This window comes from Monopterus albus, unplaced genomic scaffold, assembly GCF_001952655.1.
Source record: "Monopterus albus unplaced genomic scaffold, M_albus_1.0 scaffold52.1, whole genome shotgun sequence".
In the NCBI taxonomy this organism is placed as follows: Eukaryota; Metazoa; Chordata; class Actinopteri; order Synbranchiformes; family Synbranchidae; genus Monopterus; species Monopterus albus.
This window is the reverse complement of record NW_018127932.1, coordinates 3,430,223-3,441,213: the sequence shown is the minus strand read 5'-3', so window position 1 is coordinate 3,441,213 and position 10,991 is coordinate 3,430,223. Positions and strand designations below refer to the sequence as shown.

The 10,991-nt window shown below is 40.9% G+C and overlaps 1 protein-coding gene across 1 annotated transcript in view; it reads left to right on the top strand.

Annotated features, from left to right (window-relative positions):
- Nucleotides 1-10,991, top strand: part of b3gnt2b (UDP-GlcNAc:betaGal beta-1,3-N-acetylglucosaminyltransferase 2b) — a 22,585-nt gene that overhangs the window by 6,279 nt on the left and 5,315 nt on the right. Inside the window, exon 2 of the mRNA XM_020601851.1 lies at nucleotides 6,846-7,008. The gene's annotated coding sequence lies outside the window, so the exon portion shown is untranslated. The remainder of the gene's footprint in view (nucleotides 1-6,845; nucleotides 7,009-10,991) is intronic.

Sequence of the window (10,991 nt, the reverse complement as noted above, 5' to 3'; positions counted from 1 at the left end):
GATGCTGATTTCATTTTCCAGCAGGATTTGGCACCTGCCCACACTGCCAAAAGCACCAAAAGTTGGTTAAATGACCATGGTGTTGGTGTGCTTGAATGGCCGGAAAACCCACCAGACCTGAACGGGGTATTGTCAAGAGGAAAATGAGAAATGAGAGACCAAATAATGAAGATGAGCTGAAGGCCACTGTCAAAGAAACCTGGGCTTCCATACCACCTCAGCAGTGCCACAGACTGATCACCTCCATGCCACGCTGAATTGAGGCAGTAGTTAAAGCAAAAGGAGCCCCTACCAAGTATTGAGTACATATACAGTAAATGAACATACTTTCCAGAAGGCCAGCCATTCACTAAAAATGTTTTTTATAGGTCTTATGAGGTATTCTAATTTATTGAAATAGTGAATTGGTGGGTTTTTGTTAAATGTGGCCAAAATCATCAGAATTAAAAGACCCAACGGCTTAAACTACTTCAGTCTGTGTACTGAATTTATATAATACACGAGTTTCACTATTTGAGTTGAATTACTGAAATAAATTGACTTTTCCACGATATTCTAATTTACTGAGATGCACCTGTACACCTCAGAAGAAAAAGCCAAGGTCCAAGACCTCAGTGATGGGTGCGGCCATTATCTTTTGCTTCTAATAAGGATATTGTGCGGTTTTCCGAGGCTCCAGCTTCATTATGTGTGAACTATGATAATTTATTTACGCACTTGATGGATACGGGAAATAACATCTGATTATCTTAATGTGGTTTTGGCTATAGCTGAGTTTAAATGCAGTTCCACAGACACAAAGCGACCGATAACAGCTGCCCAATGCAAACACAAACCTCTGTTTGTCCAGTGCGTGTGTCAGCTCATTATGTCCTGTAAGGAGAAAAGGTGTGTGCATGGTGATGTGGGTGTAGCTGACTCAGTGTTATGACATTAAATTGTGATTTCTTTTTTCTAAAGATTGTTGTCAGGAAAACAAAAGAGGAGTGACTTACTTTTGACTTAAAATAGTTATTTTATGTAACTGCAGAATGACAAGCATGTTGTTGGTTTGTTTTTGCTCCTTTTATGTAACTGATTTGACTGATGAGCTGCCAAAATACTAACCTAACCAGTCCCATAAGACAGCTGCCTTCCTCAGCACATTAGCATTAGTTGGATTACTGTAACGCCACTGTGACTGCCCATTTCCTTACTGGCACACACATCCTAAACTGCCTTGCTTGATCGTTGTAGCCATCTGTGTGATGTTTTCTTCTGCTCCTGTTTTTCTTGTGAAAATGTAATGTTTAACACCAGGAGACTGTTTTTCTGGTCATCTCTTTGTCTTCCTATAACAACTGTTTTCATTAGATGCATTTTGCCATTTTCGTAGTTCATAGAACTAGTGGACAAAGTGCTCCCTTTTTTGTGTGTCTGCACTGCAGGAACTGAAAATGATAAAAGTTCTCAGAATGCTGTTTTGAGGGATTTTTTAGCTCCTACTCCAGGTTAGGTAAGCAAGCACAATAGGAGCCATGAATAATGTACGTTTATGTTGATTGCAGCACTGCTGTCATCTTTTAAAAAACCAAACAATCAGTAGCCATGAGCTCCGGCATGGGGAGCTGAAGGTCACCAGCAGAAACCTCTGCAGAGGGTTGGTGGCTCTTTATATAATTAACATTAGCAACATCTAAAGAACTGGTAATGTATCATTGTGAGTTTTGTTTGGTTCATTACCACAGCGTGGACCTACTGGAGGTGTGAATCCAAACAGAAAAGGGCTTGTGAAGGTGCAGCATGTAGTTCCCCAGTGGGGCACTTAGAACTAAATCGCTTGTCCTGGTTAGGTACTGCTGCTTCATTTAAAATAACAATGGGTCATATGTCTGAAACTCAGAACTATCAACTCTCAGAGGTTTATAGTGTCTATGAGCTGATTGTTTTGGTTTCTGCCCCACAACTTTACCGTGATGGTTTTTAATGCTCCTATCATCCCTGTCTCTTACTACAGCACCACCTGTTGTGCACTGCCTCCTCAGCACCAAACAGCAGACAGACAAGGTTAGTGACTAGCTGGTGAACATTGGTACACTGGTAAAATGGAGCAAAAAGAGCGTGAGTGTTGGACTGTCAGGTGGCCAAAAGCAAAACTCCAGATTGATGATAATGTTGGTCCATATCTATTGGATGTGTAAGTTGTCACTCTTTTCCTGAGCTGGTTAAAAGGTTCCAGTTAATCCAGATTTAAAAGTAACTTCTCCAGAAATTACCATAAAATCTAGCCAACACAGTGGAGTCGTAGTTTTTTTGTAGTGACCACAGCGTTGCAGACCAGGAACAGTGAACACCCTGGACAGGTCACCAGTCTATCCCAGGGCTTACTCTGTATCGGCAAGTACTCAAATGTAAGTACTTGTATTTGTTCTGAAAAAAATTGGTACTGGTGCATCTTTACATTAGAGTATTTAGTAGAGGATTCATTTTGCAACCTCTGATACAGTATGTGCACAGTGTCTTTGCACACCACAGAGAGAGGTGACCTTTTGCAAGTGGAGTTGGAGTAACATGTATGTGTTGATAATGAGAAATTCCATTCTATTTTAAGTCTGTGTATATGTGGTAGGATTGTTGTCAAGCTGATACCAGGTTTTTCTCTGTTGCACCATTATTTTTGCTTTGCATACCTGTTCATCTATAAGATGGTGGGAGGAAAAATAAAAGAAAGATTTAACATGTTGGCCTCCGTTGTTTGCTGCTGTCACTGACCATGACACAGGATTTCAGTTGGCTGCAAGCACACAGTCATAGCTGACCTTGGCCCCCACAGGCATCAAAACACTGTCAAAGCACCTGAATATTTCTGTTTACAAAGGACAGATATCTGTTATTTAGGAAAAAGAAATATTCAGGTTCCTTTGTAATTTTTTTAAGGTTATTTGACCTTGATCATCACCTTGGTAAAAATACTGTAGCTACAGTATTTTGCAGACTAGATCCTGATGCATGAAGTGTTCATCGAAAAGCCCAGTTGTATGTCTTGTATCTGCTGACTAATAAGAACACAGCAGAGCCAGAACCACGATTTACTGCTCAGGTCTGTCGGAGGTTTCTTCTGTTAAAGGGAGTTTTTCCTCTCCACTGCCTCCAAGTTCTTTCTCGAGGTGGCATTTGCTGGGTCTGTCCTGTAATATGGTACTATATGGTCTAGACCTTGTATGTAAAGTACCCTGAGATGACTGTTGTTGTGAATTGGTGAATTGAAAGTCAAAATCCCCTGTTTCCCCTATATTGCTTATAATACCAGTGTTGCTGAAAGTTCACACGGTTTATTAATAATCTCCAGGAAGTATATTGACTGCTGCTCGTTCTTTCTACACTGTGCCCAACTGACTGTGACACTACCGCACCCACATATCATACAAGTGCATGCATGCATACATGATTACGTGAGGATAATGATAATAAACATCACTCTTTAGCAGTAGCAGCCCAACATAGATCTGTTTGTGTGCGTGCACATGCGTACATGTGCAGCTGGGCAATTTAATCAGGAGAAGCAACATACAAGTCTTCTAACAGAACATGCTTTACTTGACATTTTTGGCAAAGGCCGTAGAACTATGACAAGAACCAGAATTAATATATTACCATCCCCAGTCGTTTTGTTCCTGTTCCTCCACCGACACATATAAATATGGGTCCGGCACACACAGCACTGCTTATTTTTAAATAAATTATCTGGTACAAACTGGGACAGACTCTTTGGCTTTTAGCGAAGTATAGCTGGGAGGGGAAAAAAAAACAAATTCCAGTTCAGATACCCAATGCTAGTTAAGACTTGTTGCCAGGCAGAAGAGCTGAAACATTTTGTCATTATGCTCATCAGTTCGACCTTTTTAGTCAAACCATAAAGTTGTAAGAATAGTTTTGAATGGTCAGGGGTCCCTGTGTCTTCACTCTTGCCCTTCGGTTCAGTAAAGAGCGTTGTCGAGTGACCTGATGTTGCCTGGGTGGTGGGCGCTTGTCTGCTGTGTTGCCGCCTTATCTGCTATCAGATACGTCTGTGTTGGCTTGACATGCTTCGTCCTGGTGACCTCTTTCACACTAGTTGCACTGTGAGGGTTTGTTGCAGTGGTTAGCTGATTGGTGAAGTGGCTACACAAGTATACCTTTATATTATATCTGAGTTCTGGCGTTACTTTGTAGAAAAACAGCAGAAAAGCAGGTTTTGCTGGTCGTCATCATCAGTTGTGTTCTCAGTGGTGACAGTTAACGTGACCTTTTGTTGGAATTTTTAAATAGTTTGTGTTGAAGATTAGTCAAATTCTTTACACACCGTTACAAAGACCCTGCGGCAGTGAGAGATTCCAGAAGTAATTTGAAAAACCTTCCCTTCCTTCATAATGTGTTTTTCACTCTTTGTGGTTGGTAGAGACACAGGTGCTGGAGAAAGACTGCAGTAGCTTTACTTACTGTCAGTGAGTCTCATGATGAGGCATGTGTATTTCTCTGTTTGGTGGATAGGTTCAGGAAGGATTGTGTTCACTTTACATGCAAATACACCTTCCACCAATGCATTGCATAAGTGGAGGTCAGGTGCAACAAAGTTCTTGCACATTAAATCACTTGTATTGGCTTTCACTAGTAACTGGCTGCATGTATATAATATTTTAATCCAAAGCTTTTATTTTTATCTGAACCTTGCATTCCCCTATTAATACTCGCAGCGAGCAACCACACAAGATGTTGACTATGTTGTGGATTTTGGGTTCACTGTCTTGTCCAACGACACTTAAACATGTGGACATCTATCTTTATCAAGAGTACAGAAGAGGATTAAGGCCACAGTACAGACTTTTTTTCCTCATAATTCTGAGATTAAAATCAGAATTTAAATTTTGTCCAGTGGCCCTAATTCTCTTCTGTTCAAGAGCATTTGGTAATGTTAGAAAGATTCTGGTTAACCATCATTTAAGTGGAAAGGAAAGATGGAAAGTCAACGAGAACGTTAAGTTTAGAACGTACTTTTTTGTTGTGAAAGACACTCGGATTGAAATGCAGAGTACAAAGGTTATATTTACAGTAGATGAGAGTCAGTGGTGACATTCAGAAACAGTACAGATGTTCCATTGCTGATTAACAAATAATATCATACTTATATTAACAGTTTTTGGTGTCAGGTAATTTTTAACTGAATATTTCAAGCACTTTGCTTGTTAACACTGCATAGTGGAAGGAGACGTGGCTTTATCTGCTGAAACAGCACAACCAGTGGATAAATGACTTACAAAACCCGGTTGTGTGTAGGGAGCTTTTCCACATCAAGTGTCTTTGGTAAAATATTAGTCATGCTCCTGTTTTTTGTTGGTGCTTTACCCTGTCTGACTTATCCACCAAAGACGGTTCGGTTCGTACAGTTGCTTGGTGTGTGTCTGGTGTTGATCTGTTGGTGTTATTAACCATTAGTATTTTACAGTCTGTTGATAGTAGCTAGTAGCCTGGCAAATATAAAAAAGCATATTTACATTTGGTTGGCAGTCAGGCTTTGGGTGGGAGCTGACCAGCATGGTGTGTGTACCCTGCTAATGTTTACACTCTTCATTTGGCTTTAGTCTTATTTACACTTGGCAGTCAAATCCATCTTGTTTTGATCTAGTCACAAGTGGACGGTTCAGTTCAATAGCTTGTGTGCCAAACAGCTCGAACATAGGTTCCAGGTCTGACCATGATGCTTCAGCAGACCGTGTGTGTGTAGCAGTGCAGCTGCAAAGAGTTACACGTAAGAAAATATGACAAAACATTTGACAAATTTAAGACCGTTACCTGGATATAGACATTTTAGACCAGATGGCGTGTAAAAGGTCTGAACAGGACTTTTTTTTTTTTTCCTGATGTAGCACCTAGTGCTCTTTGAGCTGGTAGGTGCTTTATAAATAAATTTTATTATTATTATTATAGGACTTAAGAGTTATTTGTCTTCTAATGGGAGTGGTAGGGTTATTAAAGAGAGTGCTGCTCTGGGCACATCCCACAGTAAACAGGATGTACACTGAAACCTCTCAACTCTCTGATGGATCTGGAGCGCAGCAGCCAAGCATGCAGCAGCCTGTCCACATGAGAAAGACTGTAAGCCTGATCAGTGACATGACATGTGTGATCACCAGAGTCTGTAAGCCAATGAAAACCCCCCCAAAACAGCTATTAGACCAGTGTCTGGTTTCTCTGGTGGGAAGGACGTGTGTGACTCTGTCTGGGCCTTCTGGTACATAAACGCAGAAATCCCTCGTTGTTGTTCAGCACTGTATATACTGCATATAGGCTCAGACGTCCCCTTGTGCAACACATGAGGTCTTGCTGTCTTTATTCCACTAGGCTTAGCTGTCAGTCAGTGTTTAGATGCTTTAGAGTAATCAGGCTTAGGTTTGGCTTTGTGTTGCAATGCTTTCTTTATTTTAATGTACACAAGAAACCCATTTCTTCACAGGGGATTAAAGATGCCTGATTTCCCAGATAATGTTCTGGGAAAAGCTGATTGCTCAGCTGTGTATACACATACAGAATTGCTGATGTCCCTGCCCATTTAAGGATGATTGTTGTACTGTCTTTAATTGGTGTTTTGGCAATATGTACAGTAAGTGTATAAAAACCCTAATGGGTCTGCTGTGGTAATAAATAAACTCCCAAATATGTTTTACTTTTAGACTATAGAATATAGTATGAAATAGTCTAAGCATTCATCTGGCCAATGTATTTTGTGATCACTTTTATGCTTATTTTTGGGGGGGAGGCTAGTCAGGCTGAAAATGGGAAGAACATCATCATCGTCACAGCTGCTGACACCTGGTTGTATCTGCTTTCAGGTTCAAGCCTCTGCCACTCACCTTCCTCTCAGCTCCCTCACTTCCTGAATCCCTTTTCACCACTGGCTCCTGTTCCACAGAGGACGGAACTAAGTATGGGGTAAGAGAGCTGAGAAGAAACGCCAACACGAGACAAACTGAGGAGGCCCTCTCACCTGCACAGGTAAGTTGACATGCACATTTTAATATACTGCTTCTTTGAACTTGAGGCACTAAAAGCCCTGCTGTCTCACATCCATGCCCCACACAGCTGAGAAACCTCACACTGAACATTTGATCAGGTGGAAACAACAATGGTCAAACACAATCTGGCAGATTAGAGCCAGTTCTAATCAGTGTGCCACAGACCTGCTTTCTGTGCTGATCAGTGATGCTTCAAACAGCAAGTCCACCTGGCGCACTTTGTTTCTATCATCCATCCTAAAAAATATGTTGTTTTTGGGTGGGGACAACATGTTTACTACCAACTTATGGTACAAACTCAGTCAAGCATGTCAACCAGTAACTGTATTCATCCTGTTAAAAACTCTGTAGATGTTCCTCTGAGCGGACGCTCCACTCTGTCTCCTGCTCCCGCTGTTTTGTCATTTACGAGAACCCTGCCCCACTGAAGTCCAAACATTCTGCGCTTCCTGTGTTGTCACATTTGAACCTGGTGAACTATGTGTGTGCTCTGCACCAGAATCTCTTTCGTTCAGTAATTTGCATAGATTTTAGACACTTCCGATGTCTAGATGAGAAAACTATCCATCCATCCAACCATTATCTGTACTGCTTATTCTTGGGGGGGGGCTGCCGCTTCCTCCGCTCTAAACCAGACTTACTGGTTGCCCTCTTTGCGCTGACCTCTGACCCCTCTGTTGCCATAGTGAAGGACTGTTACCACATCTTCATCAACCTGTCAGCTGATGAGACTCTGCACCAGGTTTTGGTATCAGATGTCAAAGTTCTTCCAGTGTTGTTAAAGAACTCTGCAGCTGACATTGGGTAAGAGGCGAGGTCCACACTGGACAGGTCACCAGTCTATCACAAGGCTAGATGAGTCAACTATTCATTTATAATAAAATGGGGCATTATTTTTGAAAAAATCTGCAGTTAACTTTTGGTTTTTATTAAATCTACAGAAAGACCACCAAGATATGTAATACAGGTGTTAATATTAGAGGGAAATCACTTCATGTGATACCGTCTCCTCCAGTCATAAATCTGCTCTGGAAACACAAACAGCTTCTTCAAAGACTGTTTTTCAGATTATTACAGTCTACATAAACATAGTAAACAACGCTGAAACAAATGCCTTCTAACCAGCCACCCATGGTCCATCAGGCTAATACAGGCTGGTGTGTGTTCAACCTCAGACTAGACTGACAGTTACTCTAAGTAGATGTCTGGAACCCCCTCATTTCCCAGAAGTCTCCTTGTTTGTATGGAGATGCAGAGCACAATTATCCATGAGCAAAAGTAAGGACAGGCCTGCAGAGAAAAGGCTGTGTCTGCGCATGTCTCTGTTAGTAATACAACACTGATATACCATCAGGATTATGTATCATCATCCCGTGTTGTCACACGCCTTTTTCTCTGATTTCATGTAAATATGACCAAAATCTAAAGAGAAAGGAGTAAGTGGGGAGGGGTAGAAGACAGAAGACAGGGAGTAGAGAGAGCAAGCAGGAGTGAAGCAGGGCCAGGTTGTTGCTAGGAGGCCGAGAGCGCAATATGATACAGAGGCAGGAAGAATTCAGCCAGAGGAGGGTAAACCCACTGAACCACTTATCCATTTCAGCTTGTCAGGTGCAGTTGGCTTACATTTTAAACTGTTACCAGTTTTCTGGTATTCATATTTATCATGAGTGTAAGAGAGCCAAACCATCTCTAGCTGTCTGTCGTGCTACGTTGCATCTCTTTCTTTATGTTTGTCCCTCTGTCTCTCTCTCTACCTGTCACTTTTCATCTAGTGCTATCATCACCTGCAAAACTGACATTTACAGCCTCACAAGACTGCTGACTCTTTATTTCCTGTCTGACACAGATTTGGCCCAAAGGGTCGAGAAGTAAAGATAACTGTCCTTAAACTGTGGTTTAATGTAGCTATTTATTGGCTTGACTAGAGATCTTTATTGCATCTCATGCTTACACTCTGTGCCCTCACTTCCCCATATCTCTCTGCTGCCAGTTATTTAAATAAACACCAGGTTACTAATTATAGTCATTCAGGGTTTTCTGGTCATCTGGACTAGACTACAAGAATTTCAAAGGTGTAGCTCTGAATAACTGAATGATAAACCCTTCAGTTTTGTGGCTGCTGCACTGACAAGTACAAAAAAGGAAAGACGGCAGGATACAGATCTTCTTCACCAGAAGAAAGTGAGACGTAGTAAAGGGAAAGTTTTAGAGCGGATGTGAGGGAGGTTCACACTCATGTCTGTACTGGAGGTGTGTTGACACACACGTTAGAAGTGCTTGGTGAACAAACAGAGCACAGCGGATATTACAGAAACACCTTGGAGAAGGAAAACTATGTTCAAATCTTTTTTTGTAAAAAAAAAAAAGTGAGAAAAAGACCGATGTAAATCTTAAATACAATGTTTTATTTTTATTACAATTTAATTTTTCATTAAAGAAAAGACAAACGTGTGTGTGTATGCTGTCAGTTACAGTTCTTAGGAATAAAATCAGAATTGGCTTAAATTGGAATCAACAGGTCAGACTTTGAAGAAAATTGCAGTCGGTGCATCTTTAATAATGGCTGTGATTCCAGACTGACCAACATTTTGTTACAGTGTAACTCTGATGGTAAATGTTGTAAAATATGACCAGAGGTTTACTGCACCTTATAATAGTTTTACTGCTTGGTGCACCCACGGACACGAACACTCACACAAATCCTGCTGAGTAACATCCGTTGGTTGTTCATTTTCAGAGTTTGAAGGATGATTTTCTGACTTAATGTTGCACAATGGGCAAGTGCAATCCCAGAGCCAGGGCTTATGTTACGTAAAAACTGAGCATTAACCACCAACATGATTGCGAAACAGAAGAACACGTGCATAGAGAGCAGGTAAACATCTCAAGACGCATCGGGTGATCAGCTATGCATTACATCCAACCTGAGTGTCCTGTTGGCATCCTTGGTCTGGATCATTACCCACTGAGTCACTATCAACTCTGGGATACAGTTGAGTAGCTGTTTAGAGCAGCAGGCAGGAATAGCTCTACTCCACAGGGATCTACTGAAGTAGAACGCTGCTACACAGTTAACTACCATGGTAACAATAGGAGGAATAGAACTGTGTCATTTGCTGTGCTGATTTGGATTTCTAGACACCACCTTCTGCAGCTTTAAATGAAATGTTCTGGGGGGGGTGCTGCTTTATTTGACTCTGTGACTGTTGAAATATCTTCTCTTTTGATTACTTATCCTGGAAAATCAATTGGACAATGCTGTCAAGACTGATCAAGCTCACAAAGGGCTTTGTTCCAAGAAAGATCTAGTGCTGACATGTTTAATTGGACCTAAAGACACTGATACATGGTTTATTGACCAGTTTGGTTAAAAGTTACAGAAAAATCAAAAAGGACTGTTTGCTAATGCTGGAATCAGGTGCACATGCTGACACGATCACATGCTTTTTACAGAACAAACACACTGACTTGTGTTTATTGAAGATAGTTGTTCACTTTTTGATTGCTCACTCTACAATAAGTGACAACACGTGTGAACTAGTTGTCAACCTAGTGTACATTAATCTGAGTGCTGCCCTGCACCACATTTAACCAGTAACAGTTCCACAGCATTAATATCTAAGGGCTGTCTTTGATGGCTTGTTTGTTCAGCTGTTTTCCCTAAATTTGCATGGCTTATCATTGTAAAGTTCATCATTTGACTTGGTTACACTCTAATGCTGTAAAGATACCATTCTGTTAACAAATGAGTTATGATATTTGATTTGATTTGATTTATTCTTTCAAGTATGTAAAGACAGTTGATATGACAACACACATGATTGTAAACATAATCCAATATCAATGTGCTTATACCTAGTACATGCTTGAATGGAGTAGGAAGAAGTCAGACTTATCCAGTCCTACCCCATGACATCATCTTACCATCATTGGTTTGCAAGCAGTATCTCTACATAGATAATT